We start from the raw sequence: 14,557 nt of genomic DNA on the forward strand, positions 1-14,557 counted from the left end.
GTGTCATATGGGCAAGTTCTGGGCCAATGTACCTTAGCTGGGGGTTCACTCAAACAAGCCGGTCCTCTCGTGTCCCTCCTAAACCGCAGGTACATCAAGCTTCCTCTTTCCTGTGTTGACACCAAGTCTCATTGCTCTGTCTCCTTCTCTAACCCATCACGGTCTGGTGACCACTGGCAACTCTTTGGAGTTAGCCTCAACTCATTTTTCTTGGACTGTCAACAGCAGGAGACTTTATTTCCTCCTCCCATCTCCTTTCAGGCTGGGTCTTAAGCTCAGATGTCACAGGAAAGGATGGTGCCCAGATTCAAAGGATGTCCATGGCCTTTTGTCTTTGTGGGCTCTCAGTGATGAGCTCCAGAGCCACTGGGACCACATATTTAAAAAAAAAAGTTAAAGCTGTGTTCTCCTAAAATGTTCATAAATCTCACGGTTCTGGTACTGACAGATCTTGATGTTCTGATTTAGAGTCCAGCCATCAATGAATCAACTGTGCTAACAACAGCCCTTTCCAAACCTCCAAGCCCACAAAATCCAAACAGTACAAACCAGCGAGTAATTGTAAATAGAACTGGGTTGTCTGTGCTTAATTGTCAAGACATGCCAAGGACTCACAGGCTGGATATGATACACGAATAATCCATAGTTTGGACTCCTCTGCCTTATTCATCCTGCCAATGATTAGCAGCGCTATTAATTAACGTATCACTCATTACTAATAACTAGAATCTGTGACCACAGGGGCTTTATGGTGGTGCTTTAGTATCAAATGCCACGTGTGACCTGACTGATTCCTGGGATGGCAGGATTGTCGTATGAGGAGAGATTGGACCGACTGGGTCTATATTCACTGGAGTTTAGACGCATGAGAGGGGATCTCATTGAAATGTAAAAAATTCTGACAGGGATGGACAGACTGGATGCAGGGATGATGTTTCCTCTGGCTTGCGGGGGACATTCTAGAACAAGGGGTCACAATCTCAGGGAATGGGGTGGACCATTTAGGACTGAGATGAGGAGAAACTTCTTCATTCGGAGAGTGGTGAGCCTGTGGAATTCCCTACCTAGGGTTGTGGAGGCCAAATCACTGAATATATTTAAGAAGGAAATCGATAGATTTCTAGACTCTAAAGGCATCACGTTGCATGGGGAGAGACCGGGAGTATGGCATTGAGATAGAGGATCAGCCATGATCATATTGAATGGCGGAGCAGGCTCGAAGGGCTGAATGACCTACTCTTATTTCTATTTTTCTATGTTTCTATGTTTGTATTCTACAGCAGTTTAAGAACAAGTTTCCTGATGTCTGAGACAGATTCCTCAGTTCGGAGTGGTAGATAAAATCATCATCTGTCTGCATTGATAGAAAGCTGACAACTTTGTGTTATTTAACAGATTGCATTTCCAAAGGTGTTGGAAATCTGGAACTCACTCACCAAAACACTTTTGAGGCTGGATGAATTGAAAATTTCAAAACTGAGATTGATACACAAAGTCTTTAAAGAGGAGGTAGATAGATTTTTGAAATAGCGGGGAGTTGAGGGCTATCAGGAGCTGGCACGAAAGAGGAGTTGAGGCCTGGGGCAGATCAGCCATGATCTTATTGAATGGTGGGGAAGGCTTGAGGGGCCAAATGGCCTACTCCTGCTCCTATTTCTTATGTTCTTATGATAGGTTTGTGTTAGGTAGGGCATTTGGAACAAAGGCAGGTAAATGGAGTTAAGATACAGAATAGCCGTGATCTAATTAAATGGTGGAACAGATTGGATGGGTTTGACTGGCCCATTCTTGTTCTTATGTTTGTATGTCCCTGTAAAAGACACCATGGCGTTTTGCAGAGAAGAACAAGAAAGTTTTCCTCTCCTGGCCAATATCACTCAACCTATATCACTAAAAATATTCAAAAAGCAGAATACTGCAGGTGCTGGAAGTCTGAACTGAAAATAGAAAATGCTGGAAATACTCAGCAGGCCAGACAGCACCTGGGGAGAGAGAAACAGAGTTAACGTTTCATGTTGAACTCCAGAACTCCAACCTGAGAACACATCTAATTTTTTTTGTACTTATCAACCTGTTTGCATCCTTGTCCCCCCTATGTAACCTCCTCTACACCCCCAACCTTCCAATTCTGGACTCTTAAAACCTGCCAGATTTTACTCACTCTGTCATTGGCAGCCATGCCTTCAGCTGCCTGGGTCCCAAACTCTGAACTTCTCTACACCTCTCCAACTCTACACTTCTCTCTTTCATGATGCTCCTTAAGACCAACCTCTTTGACCAGGCTTTTGATCACCTGGCCCAATATCTCTCACCTGTCCCAATATGGTGTCATATTTTGCTTGATAACTATCCTGTGAAGCAACTTTAGGAGGTTTTACTACATTAAAGGCACTATATAAATGCAAGTTCTGGGCTGTCAGTTGCCTTCTACAGAACCTTGCTGGTGACTTAGAAAATGTAACAGTCATCCAGTGGTTATACTAATTGACTATTAGTCCACAGATTGAAGTTCAAATCTCACCATGGTATTTTAAGAATTTGAATTCACTTTAAAAAAAAATCGGAAGTAAAACGTATCTGTAAAAGTGACCATGAAGCTCACGGATTGACATAAAAATCAACTGGTTCAATAATATCTTTTAGAGATGGAAACCTGCCATTCTTACCTGGTCTGGCCTATATGTGGCTTCAGCTCCACACCAACATGGCTAAACCTTAATTGCTCTCTGAAGTGGCCTAGCAAGCCAGTTGCATCAAATAAGAAGACTTCCTTGGGGAAACTAGGGATGGGCAATAAATGCCAGCCTTGGCAGCCTAACATCCCCATTTTAAAAAAGAATCCAGTTTTTTCCAGTACTAACAGATCTCGGTTTTCCCCACCAATCAGGCAACAGCGCGGAGAGCAGCCATTTTTAAACCTCCAGGTGCCAAAAGCGAGCGAGGAAGAAACGCTGACATAAATGGCCTGGCCTCCACGGGCTGGATTTAAGACCTCATTGGGTTAGAGAGGGCTGAAGGCCGACAGTTTGAAAACCCCTGCTCTGATCTGTGAAGCACTAGGGAGGCACGAGGAGCTGTAGTTCAGATTTTGTATTGCAGTCGATGGTAAATCTGTGCCATGTGCAGCTCCTCAAGCTGTAAATCCCCAAATGTGAGCACGTAGCTTTTTCATGTCGAAGTTGCCAGTGTAAATTAGTGCAGCATTATTCACCGTGTTTTTTTTCAAAGAAGGGAATGATGGAGAAGAAAGATAAAGACCTTGTTTCTTATTGACACAAGCTTAGTATTGTCTGTTACTATATCGTTATAGAGCTATGTTTTTAATTGATGGTCACTTAGGCCAGAATTTTATGTTCGGTGCACCCGGCACGAACGTTATACGACGCAGGGTGACGTCGGGTGTGCGTCCCGACGTCATCGTGCACTCAAGCGATATTTTGTTCGGCAGGCGTGCGCCAGAGTCGGCTGCGCGCCCGCTGATAATTAAAAGGCCAATTAAGGCCATTAACAATCTAATTCAATTCAAATTTACGCTGCCTGTCCAACCTAATGGTTGGCGGGCAGGCGACAAGGCCAAGTGGCCTTTACATTTTTTTAGGAAACCTCATCCACAAGCGGGGTGAGGCTCCCTAAAGCTAATACAAATTAAGTAAAACATTATTTTGAAGTTAAAAACATGTCCCATCTCATGCGACACAGTCTCAATTTTTGTAGCCTTTATCAATTTGTTTAAAAAGCGCTTCGATCTCCCTGAGGCAGCTCCGTGCGCTCTTTTGCGTCCATGCGCGAAACTGCGCGCCAGGCCCGCTCTCCCTCTTCCCTCCCCCCCACCCGCACAGGTAGTGCTCAGCACTGTCACTCATGACCCACGCAGGGTGGGCCTTAATCGGCCCGCCCGCGTGAAATCGCAGTGTGGAGCTGATCTCCCGACTGCCCGCTCCCACTGAGTCCATCTGACGAGGGCAAAATGTCCAGAAAGAGCGCAGAGGATGTGGCAGGCTGGTAGTTTGATATGGCACACATGGACAGAGGTGATTGTGAGAGATTGGAGTGGTCCTCTGCTGATGAACTGATTATGGCTGAAATTCAGGAAGAGTTTGTAGAAACTTTGCGATTAACCATGTTTAAGGCACTGTATAAATGCAAGTTGCTGTTATCGTTCTTCAACGTGGTAGGCTTAGAAAAAGTCTAATGAGGCCATTTTCTCCACTGAAATGGAACAGGAGATACTGTAAACGTGCAGCAGGTCAGTCAGCAACTGAAACGGGGAGACTAGAATGCGCCATCAGAATGTGGACAGGCCTTTGGTGAAATGGTTGGTGAGAACAGCAGGTGACCACCTTTGGAAAGAAGGACATGCATTTACATATTGACTTTTATGAACACAAGATGTCCCAAAGTGTTTCACAGACAATGAAGGACTTTTTAGCCACTGTTGTAATGTAGGAAATTTGCACACAGCAAGCTCCCACTAACTTATCCATCTATTAACTGTTTTGTAAATGTTTCCAGAGTATTTGCCTCCATTCTCTTCCAGCTGACGATCACTCCTTGGAGATAATTTTAATCTTAATCACAGTGAAATAAAATAGTAATGTCGTTCATTTTACACCTTAACAAAGGTGGTGGGGTAAGGTTGGGAGTGTGAGGGAATGGTAATAGAAAATATATCAGTGGATCTGCTATCACCTCCACTCGGTGATATAAGTTAAAATTACTCCGCTTGTGTAAAGAGTTTCTTCATTTACCTTTTCCATACAATTTACAATCTCATTATAAAGTCACAGCTCAGTCACCACCTCTCATGGGTGTAAGCTCCAAGCTTTACCAGTCCCCCTTTTCAAAGGACCTGAGTGGTGAGGGACAGGCAGAGACAGAGAGTGAGGGACGGGTGGAGACAGGGAGTGAGGGATGGACGGAGACAGAGAGTGAGGGACGGGCGGAGACAGAGAGTGAGGGACAGGCGGAGACAGAGAGTGAGGGATGGGCGGAGACAGAGAGTGAGGGACGGGCGGAGACAGAGAGTGAGGGACGGGCGGAGACAGAGAGTGAGGGATGGACGGAGACAGAGAGTGAGGGACGGGTGGAGACAGAGAGTGAGGGACGGGCAGAGACAGCGAGTGAGGGACGGGCAGAGACAGAGAGTGAGGGGCGAGCGGAGGTAGAGAGTGAAGGACAGGCGGAGATAGAGAGTGAGCCTAATTAACGGCCAGCCAGTGTGAAACGCCGCTGAAAAGCTCAGCGCTGCCGGGGTGGGGGCGGGAGGAGGGAGGGCGCTGACGTCCACGTGGGCGCGGGCGAGCGCTGAGAGAAAGCCCCCTGAAGGCAGATAACTGCCTCAGGGAGCTGAAGACCTGAAAAATCAAAAGTAAAGGTTTCAGAAGCTGAAAAAAAGTGTCCATGCATTGTTATACATCACCTGAAAATTTAGCGACTGAAAATGTTGTGCACAGAAATTTATTTATATTTTATTTCATCACGGAAACCTCATCCCACCCGTGGATGAGGTTTGATGAAAAATGTAAAGGCCACCTGACCGATTCGCCCGTCCGCCAACCATGAGGTTGGACAGGCCTTGACAAATTGCAGACAATTGCGCCATTAGTGGGCTTAATTGCCTTCTTAATTGTCGTGGAGCGCTTCTGACTTTTGGGTGCGCACACCAACCGAAATATTGTGCAAGCGCAGGATGACGTCGGGTGGAGAGAGAGAGTGAGGGATGGGCAGAGACAGCGAGTGAGGGATGGGCGGAGACAGGGAGTGAGGGATGGGCGGAGACAAGCAGTGAGGGATGGGCAGAGACAGGGAGTGAGGGATGGGCGGAGACAGGGAGTGAGGGATGGGCGGAGACAGGGAGTGAGGGATGGGCGGAGACAGTGAGTGAGGGATGGGCAGAGACAGGGAGTGAGGGATGGGCGGAGACAGGGAGTGAGGAATGGGTGGAGACAGAGACAGAGATATAACAGGGATCTGGTCACCTGTGTCATCACAAGATTTGTCAGTCTCCCTTTTTGGAAAGGGAGAGGGAGGGTGACAAAATTCACTCTGTAAGAATGCAACACATCAAGAAACATTGTGGAAGAGGAAGCAAATATTAAGCTCTCATCAATCACTCCACCACTTTGCTGTTGAAAGTTTCTAGTTCTCCCGTCAGGCTGAAGGTTTTAATGTTAGTCTTGTTATTGACAACAGCACTGCAGAATTTGTTCCAACCTCTTTATTTGTGAATCTCATGATAAATGTTACTAAGGAAATACTCGTACAATCATCTAGTTTTCTTTGTTGCAGAAAAGAAGCATTACAATGAGTTCTCAGTTACACCAAGTCTACAGGCACAGAAAGACACCCAATTGACCCATGCTACTGTTATGCTCTACACGAACCTCCATCCCTACGTTGTCTAACCATGTTAGCGTATCCTTCTATTCTTTTCTCCCTCACGTGCTTACATAGCTTCCCCTTAAATGCATCCATGTTATTTGTTACAGATTCTATTTCCCTTTGATGTATGATTAAAATTCTGTTTCAATACACTGTGTGACACATGTTTCCAGGGCTATCGTAGCCCTGTTGCACAACTCAGGGGCCTTTAGGGATTTGGGGATGTAAGTTGTCAAGGGAGCTGTATCTTTACTTCCCCAAAAAGGACATGTTGACTGCCCTGCCTCTTGCATTGCATTCACCATATTGCCCCTGATACACCATTTGGGAAGCTATGTGCCAGGAGATGCGACTGACTCTGTGAGGAACGTTGAACTTACTGGCTACAAAAGGTCCAAGATCCATATGGTTTGCCTTCTGTCATCCTGGTTCTGCATGATACAACGATAGTAGAGCAGTCAACCTCTATTAATCAGCCCACAACGGAAGTTCAAAATGTAAACTCTCTCAGGGTCTGGTACATACAGGGTAACATGGGACTAAGTACAGTGATGTAAGAAGGCATGTGACCCAGAACTAGGATCAATCTAGAGAGGGACAGAGATGTGAAAAGACCTAGGATGGATTCAGCTCCATATCTGTACCCTCTATTGCATATATGTATATAGTTATGAGTTGTTAACAAAGACTTGTTGTTAATAAACTCAAGATTATGAAGCCTACTTCATGGTATCCAAACCAGGGTTCTTCATGGTGGCAACGGTGGGATCAAAAACCCTTATGTTCACAAGAATGCAGAAAAAAAGACACCTTCAGTGGATCCTGAACTGAAACAAACTCCCAACTGAAGCTACAGATGTGGAGAAAATTCACCCAGAAATAAAAAGCTCCAGAGAGAGAAGAGCCTGGACGCAAAAGGTAGAAGTTTTACTCCAGCATAAGACTCCATTGAATCTCGCTTGGAAGTCCAGCTTCAGCAAGGGTGAGATAATTTAAAAAAAAATTCCAGGCCAGCCAGTCCTGAGAAACCCCTTTTCATTAATTCAGTCAGAAGTGCCATTTAAAACAAACTTGTCACTAATCCCGATCTCTGACTCGTGGCTCCCGCGTTTGGCAAAGAAAAATAAATTAAATTAATAATTAATTTCATCTACTTTGGGCACCTCGTGACCATCTGATTTTCTGAACAGCAAACCTGCGGTTCTTTGCCCTGTGTCCTGACACGCAACACCATACCGCTGATTAAATTAAGTTGGCAGCCAGTTGGATCCACATGGCCATTGCGGAGTCTTCATCGGGTAGAAAGTGTGCTGCCGCCATTTTGGAAAGCCCGCTGAAAACCGACAAGCACAGGAGGATTCATCGTTCAGTGGTGAATAGTGACACCATCTTGGAAGATTGTAATCTCTCAAAGCTGCACTCACACTTTTGAAAATCTTCAAAATTGATCACAATTCCGTCTAAATGAAAAAAATCAAAAGGAGAACAAGTGAATACACTTCTTTACTCGATTGGGTCGATTTTTTTTCCCTTTATTCTTTCATGGAATGTGGGTGCCACTGGCAAGGCCAACATTTGTTGCCCATTCCAGGTCATTTCAAAGGGCAGTTAAGAGTCAACCACACTGCTGTGGGTCTGGAGTCCTGAAGGACATTAGTGAGCCAGGTGAGGTTTTTACAACAGCTGATGATAGTTTAATGGTCACCATTACGGAGACTAGCTTTATATTCCAGGTTTATTAACTGAATTCAAATTCCACCAGCTGCTATGAAGGGATTTGAACCCATGTCCCTCAGACCATTAGCCTAGTCCAGTGACATTACCACTATGCCACTGTCATTGCACAAGCTATGGATGAGTCATCTGCCAAATTTAATAATGTTTAAAAATCCTTCGCAGTTCATTTCAGTCTGAGATCCATTAAAATATTGGAGGGAGCCAAATTTAATAAGAAAGTCCAACTGCCCGGGAAACCTGTCGATTCCATCATAACTTACCTCTACTGGCTGGCAGGGGGATGCGAATATGGCAATTTAAAGTCTGAGCTCCTCCCAGGCAGAATCGTGGCGGGTGTTGCAGATGATTCACTCTCTGACCTCCTACAAGCTAAAGATGATCTTACCCTAGACAAGGCGATAGCTAGTTAGACTGTCTGAGATTTGTGAACAACACAGGACAATCTTAAAGGGAGAGAAACCGACTCTCAGTCCACCATGTCAGGTCACAGAAATGCAGGGACTGTCCAAGTCAAGGAAAACAATTTTTGAACTGCCCAGCAGAGCAACCTTGCCAGCGCTGTGGTGTGAAGCGCCTCACAGGAGAGATCAGTGTCCTCTGAGTCCGGCCCAATGCTTCCACTACAACAGGCAGGGACACTTTGGTAAACTGTGCAAAACCCCAGCACCACACAGACATCGCAAAGGTAATACACGTGGTCGAGACCAAAAATCCTGACGACACACATCTATGCTCCTTGGGTGACATCAGAGAGAATGTGGCTCATCGTTTGGAATGCTGACATCCTGGTAAATGGTCATCTAACCAATTTTAAATTAGATTAAGGTGCCAGTGTGACAGCCCTGTCAGACGATGAACCATGGCTCCAAGGCCTTTGGATTCGAATTATAGACACTCCACTTTATGGAGAAGGGGGTGTCTGACTCCCAGTCGTCGGCATGATCCTTGAACCACTGAGATATGGCAACAAACAGATCTTTGAGTGATGTATTTTGTCTGGAGTCAGCCTTTCTCTCTTCTGAGCAGGGATGCCAGTGTAGCCCGAGATTTCCTCCAAACGGCAGAAGATGTCAAGACTACCTCTGTCGTTATCCAGCCAGAACAGCACGATCCTGAGTCCTCAAAAGACTAAAGTGTATTCAGTCTCTGATTTCACCTGTGATCTCTTCTCTTTTTGCAGAGCAGGTTTGTCCATTACCATTATCATTCCAGATCCTGGAAAGTTCCCAATGGCAAGTCCAAACTACTGCACACAAAATTACCATAGCACCTCCGGTGGAAGTGGTACCAGAGAAGGATCAACAGTCTGAGGAGCCTCTACTTCCAACCACAATGGTGGTACAGTTGCTAGACACACCAATCACTGTGCACACACGGCATCTTCAGCCAGCGTGCCAGAACCACAAGGGATGCTGGAACCTCGTAGCAGTCTCGCATCAGCAACAACAAAAAACAGAGATGAGCATGCTACTCAATTTCCTTCTAGCCACAGGAACGCCCTTCCTCAGCTTCAGGGACCCTCCCGATGGCCCAAATGGAAAAACAAGAAAAGGCGCTGCCAAGCAGACGAATACCATTTTCATCAACCCCTCGAGAAACGGTCAAGAGTAACAACAACCACGTACTGCCAAACCCGCCAGACCAACCAGTTATGGTTTAACATCAAGCAATGGAAGAAATGGTTGAAAGCATACCCAAATGCCAGTCCAACCTCCAAGTCAGCAACAAGAACCAGAGCCTACCACCCTCCCGACAGAACGGTGAATGAGATGTGGAAGGGTTATAAGGCTTCCAACCTCCTGAACCCTTAACTTCAACGACTTGAAGGGGAGAGATGGGGTAGCGAGAATGTTGTTGATGTTATTACTGTAATAGCAATAATGTTGGAATAGCTTTAAGGTTGTAACAATAAGGTAAATGCACAAGACTTATAACAATGTAAGACTTGAAGTAGACTAAAGTTTCTCTATATCCATGGGATAAAGACTTGGGGGAGGTGTAGTATAAAGGTTTGGTACATACAGGGTTAATGTGGGACTGAGTACAGTATCGCCCACACAGTGATGTAGGAAGGCACTTGACCCAGAGCCAAGGTCAGTCTAGATATGGACAGAGATGTGAAAGACCTAGAATGGAATCAGCTCCATACCTGAACCCTCTACTGTATATATGTATATAGTTATGAACCGTTAATAAAGATTTGCTGTTAATACACTCAAGACTACTTCATGGTGTCCGAAGCAGGATTCTTCATAGGTTGCTTGTGGGCTTCCAAAGGCACTCAGTGCCTGATTGAGGGACCTGGGCACCAGAAAGGGGAGCGCTTGCTGAGAGCCACCCCTTGTCCTTGCTGCCAAGACCTCTGCCCCATGATCTCCACTTAACGACCTGTGCCTGGGTCCATGACAATCTGAGGCCTTGGGTGGGTGCATAACTGACAGCAGCCACCGCCTCCCCAGTGATGCTGCCTATCAATGAAGAGCTGCCTATCTCTGATTGGCAGGTAGCTCTTGAGAGGGTCCTTGATCGCAGGGAAGACCTGATTGCCAGGTCTTCCCGAAAAGAGACGATGTGGCGCTCTTGCTGGCTCTCCAGCCAGTGTGTGAGACCCCATTGCCTCCATTAAATGCTGTCTCATAGGTCTAAAATCACCTGTTTCTCCCAAGCTTGCAAAACTTACTGTCTCATCTCGATTTACTCATCACAAAATGTTATTTACTGAAAGAAATCTATCGAAGTTGTTGAACCTGGGCCTCAAGTAAATTCTACTCCAGTATCACCTTAGCCTCCTCAGGCTGTGAAAGCTTCTAGCAGGGACTTTAATTTATCCAAAGGATCTAAGCTTTGACCCTCATTCACCTCCATTGGCTCCTTGTCTCATAGGGTGTCAATAGAAAATACTTGCACCTGTCTTTACATTCCTTCAAATCTGCCTCGATACTTCTCCTTCAACCTTAAGCTCCAGCACCACTTGTTTCTCTGGCTCTGGTCAATTATTCATGCCTCCCCCTCCCTACTCTCCACTTCACTGTTAGCGATAATATCCAGCCACTCGCCTTTCCCACTCTGGAACTCTTGCCATATCTCTTTGTCATGCCATCTCACTTCCCTTCTTCCAAAGACCTTCTCGAAGTATGCCCCTGCTATTCGACATTTAGTCACATTCCTATTGCCTGCTCTGTGAAGGAGTGTTTTTCAAACTTTTCTCTTTGGGTCCTCTGTAAATATTGGCACATTCCCTGGGATCCTCCCAAGTTTTTGCACGCTTCTAGAGTCCCTCATGTAAATATTGACACATTCTTGAGAATTCCCCCTGCCCCAATTTCCAAAAAACACAATTTGAGCTACTCAAAGGAAAATAGTGGTTTCATTGCAGAAAACTTCTATTAGTAAAATGTGACAGAAATAACGGTCAGCAAATATAGAAATGTAATGAACAGACAGCAATCTGTGACTTTGCGTTCCCAAGAGATCACAGATTCCCTTAAGCCCCGACCAGTTTGAAAATCAAGGACATTCAGGTCAGAACATGGACTAATTGAACCCCTCTGAACCACTTTTGTATTTATTTAAATTGACAGCGTGGACTTGCTAATCCCAGAGCCATAAATTTCAAACAAATTTAAAAAAAAACAACCAAACTATTGAACTCTTTGGGATGATGTTCCGCATGGGTCCAGGTGAACAATTAATGCAGGAGAAAGTATTTGAACAGAGCGGCAGGGTTGCTTGGGGAGAACGTTTATGTTTTAGCAAAGGAACTTATTTACGAGGCTACTGCATTAAGGCCATCTCTCTATCCTGCTGCCTTTACCTGTCCCCGCAGACATCAGTGAGACACACCAAAATCAAAACTCCCAACTTTTTTCTAGAGAAGAGAAGGCGAAGGGGTGATCAAATTGAAGTCTTTAAAATTATGAAGGGTTTTGATAGGGTGGACGCAGAGATGGTGTTCCCACTTGTGAGGGAATCTAAAACAGTCAATCCAATAGAGAATTCAGGAGAAACCTCCTTTACCCAGAGAGAGGTGAAAATGTGGACTGCTATAAGGTCTTGTTGAGGTAAATAGCATAGATGCGTTTAATTAAGGGGAGGTTAAATAAGTACACGAGGGAGAAAGGAACAGGGTATGTTGATAGGGTGAGATGAAATAGGGTGGACGGAGGCTTGTATGGACCAGTTGGACTGAATTACCTGTTTCTATGCTGCGCATTCTGTAGTCATTCTATATCTTAAGTGTTTTGGTGATGGGTTTCATGGTTTGAAGCTGTTGGTTCTATGCAAGTTATTTCCTCATTGACAGTGATAAAACTTGACTATTCCCTGAAAATAGGAGTTTTTTAGAATTAATCCTTAGCTATTAATTATAATAGCTTGACCCATTTATCATCTTTTAATTGCAAATCGTAGATGAAGGCCTAATAGTTACCAGCAAGATTGGAATGAGTCAGAGAGAAGGTGAAAGGAATCTACAGCTGATGTAAGGGTTTGGGGCGTGAATGGCTGTAGATTGATGGAGGAGCGGAGGACTGAGGAGTTGGACTGTTAAGAATTTCAATTCCATAAGGTTGCAGGGAGGAGGAAGGAGTATGTAGGACGTGGCACTCGTAGCTTAGAAGAAGCAAGGGCATTCGGGAGAGCATTGACTGGAAGAAGAAAGAATGAAAGCGCTTGGGCTTATTTCGTGTCTTTCACAACCTCAGGATGTGTCAAAGTGATTTGTAGCTATACTTCCGAAGTGTAGTCACTTCAGTGTAGGAAACACGGCAGCCAATTTCTGCGCAACAAGGTCCCACAAACAACAATGTGATAATGGCCAGATCATTTGTTTTTAGTGATGCTGATTGAGGAATTAATATTGTCCAGGAAACCTGAAGAACTGTAGTGCCAGAGGATCTTTTACATCTACCAGAGAGGACAGCAGTGGCCTTTGTTTAATGTCCCATTTGAAAGACAAAACTGGTGATAGTGCAGCACTCCTGTGGTTCTGCACTGGCATTGGCAACCTAGACTTTGTGAGTAGTCTCTATAATGGGACTCAAACCCACAACCTTCTGGCTCAGGCAAACGTGCTATCAACTGAGTCATGGTATAGTAGAATCAATGAAAAGGTTGGACTGTTGCTAAAGTGAGAGTGCAAATGCACCCTGCAGCAGTCCCAATGTGCGGCAGTATCTTAGAAAATGGCACATGCCGAAGATTGCCAGTAGGAGTGTTAGAACCTGTAAAATGCAAAAACAGCTGAATAGTTTCAGGAGAGAATATTCAGAAATGTTATCTTTACTCTTTTCCAATGCAGTGTATTTTCAGTTTTGCTTGTTATTCCATTACTCGGTATTTATTATAGCTCTGCCTATAAACTCTGCATTGCACAATGTGTGACAGTGGAACCTGCTGTTTGTGTGGCTCCACAGATTGCACCGTAGAGAGGGTTTACTGCACTTGTTCTGTCATTTCAATTTAATCTTCAATAGGCGCAGGGAAAAGGGTTGAAGCAGAATTGAGGAATCAAAGGACAGGAAGCAGGGAATTATGCCAAAGTACACAAGTGCGTTGCGCAAGCTAATATTTGGTGATGTGAACAGTTAGGTTGCTGTTTTAGGCCATGCCTTCTCAATAACTTGAACACATGCTAAATTTCTGTATTAAGAAGATGCCCTTTGGGTGTTCAAAGCATTTAACTCCTGAGAAAAGTTCAATTTCTGAATTTTGTACTCGATCTATAGTCAGGAGCTGCTGGAGGCTGAGGGGGTGGGTAAAAGAAAGAAATACTTGCATTTATATAACTTCATAGATGACCTCAGGATGCCCCAAAATCTTTTACATTGAATGAAATACTTTTGAGGTGTAGGTATTGTTGCAATGTAGGAAATGCAGCAGCTAATTTGCATTCAACAAGGGCCACAAACAGTAGTGTGATAATATGTCTTTAGTGCTGTTGGTTGAGCAATAAATAATGCCCAGGACGCCAGCAGAATTCCTGTTGAAAAGTTCCATAGAATCTTTCACATTCACCCAAGAGGGAAGAAAGGGTCTTGGTTTAACATCTCAGAAAAGCACCTTGACAGTGTAGCACTCCCTCAGTGCTGGAAGTGGGAGTGTCAGTGACTTTTTTGTGTTCCAGTCTCTGAAGTGGGACTTGACCTATGATCTTCTGGTTCAGAGGTGAGCTTGCTGTCAGTGAGTTATGGTTGACACCTGTGTAGGTTGAGTAGGTTGATAAGAAAAAGAACTTCAAACGCAGGGCCCCCCAGCAACTCAAAATTGTTCTTCCCTCCGCAAATCCTTTGGTAATGTAAAATGGGAGTATGGTTGTCAATTTTCTGGTGTTGCCTTGGGGTCTCCTGGGATTAATGATTAGCCTCCTGGACATTGTTTCTAGCAACTGGAACAAAAAAAAAATTGGGACAATGGTACAGGGGGTCAAATTATGGACTCT

General features: G+C 44.7%; 1 protein-coding gene across 3 annotated transcripts in view; it reads left to right on the plus strand.

The window, feature by feature from the left end:
• LOC144695990 (transcription factor HIVEP3-like) overlaps nt 1-14,557 on the plus strand; it is a 425,012-nt gene that overhangs the window by 107,896 nt on the left and 302,559 nt on the right. The window lies entirely within an intron of this gene.

The sequence above is a fragment of the Cetorhinus maximus genome, chromosome 21, assembly GCF_964194155.1.
Source record: "Cetorhinus maximus chromosome 21, sCetMax3.hap1.1, whole genome shotgun sequence".
Taxonomy (NCBI): Eukaryota; Metazoa; Chordata; class Chondrichthyes; order Lamniformes; family Cetorhinidae; genus Cetorhinus; species Cetorhinus maximus.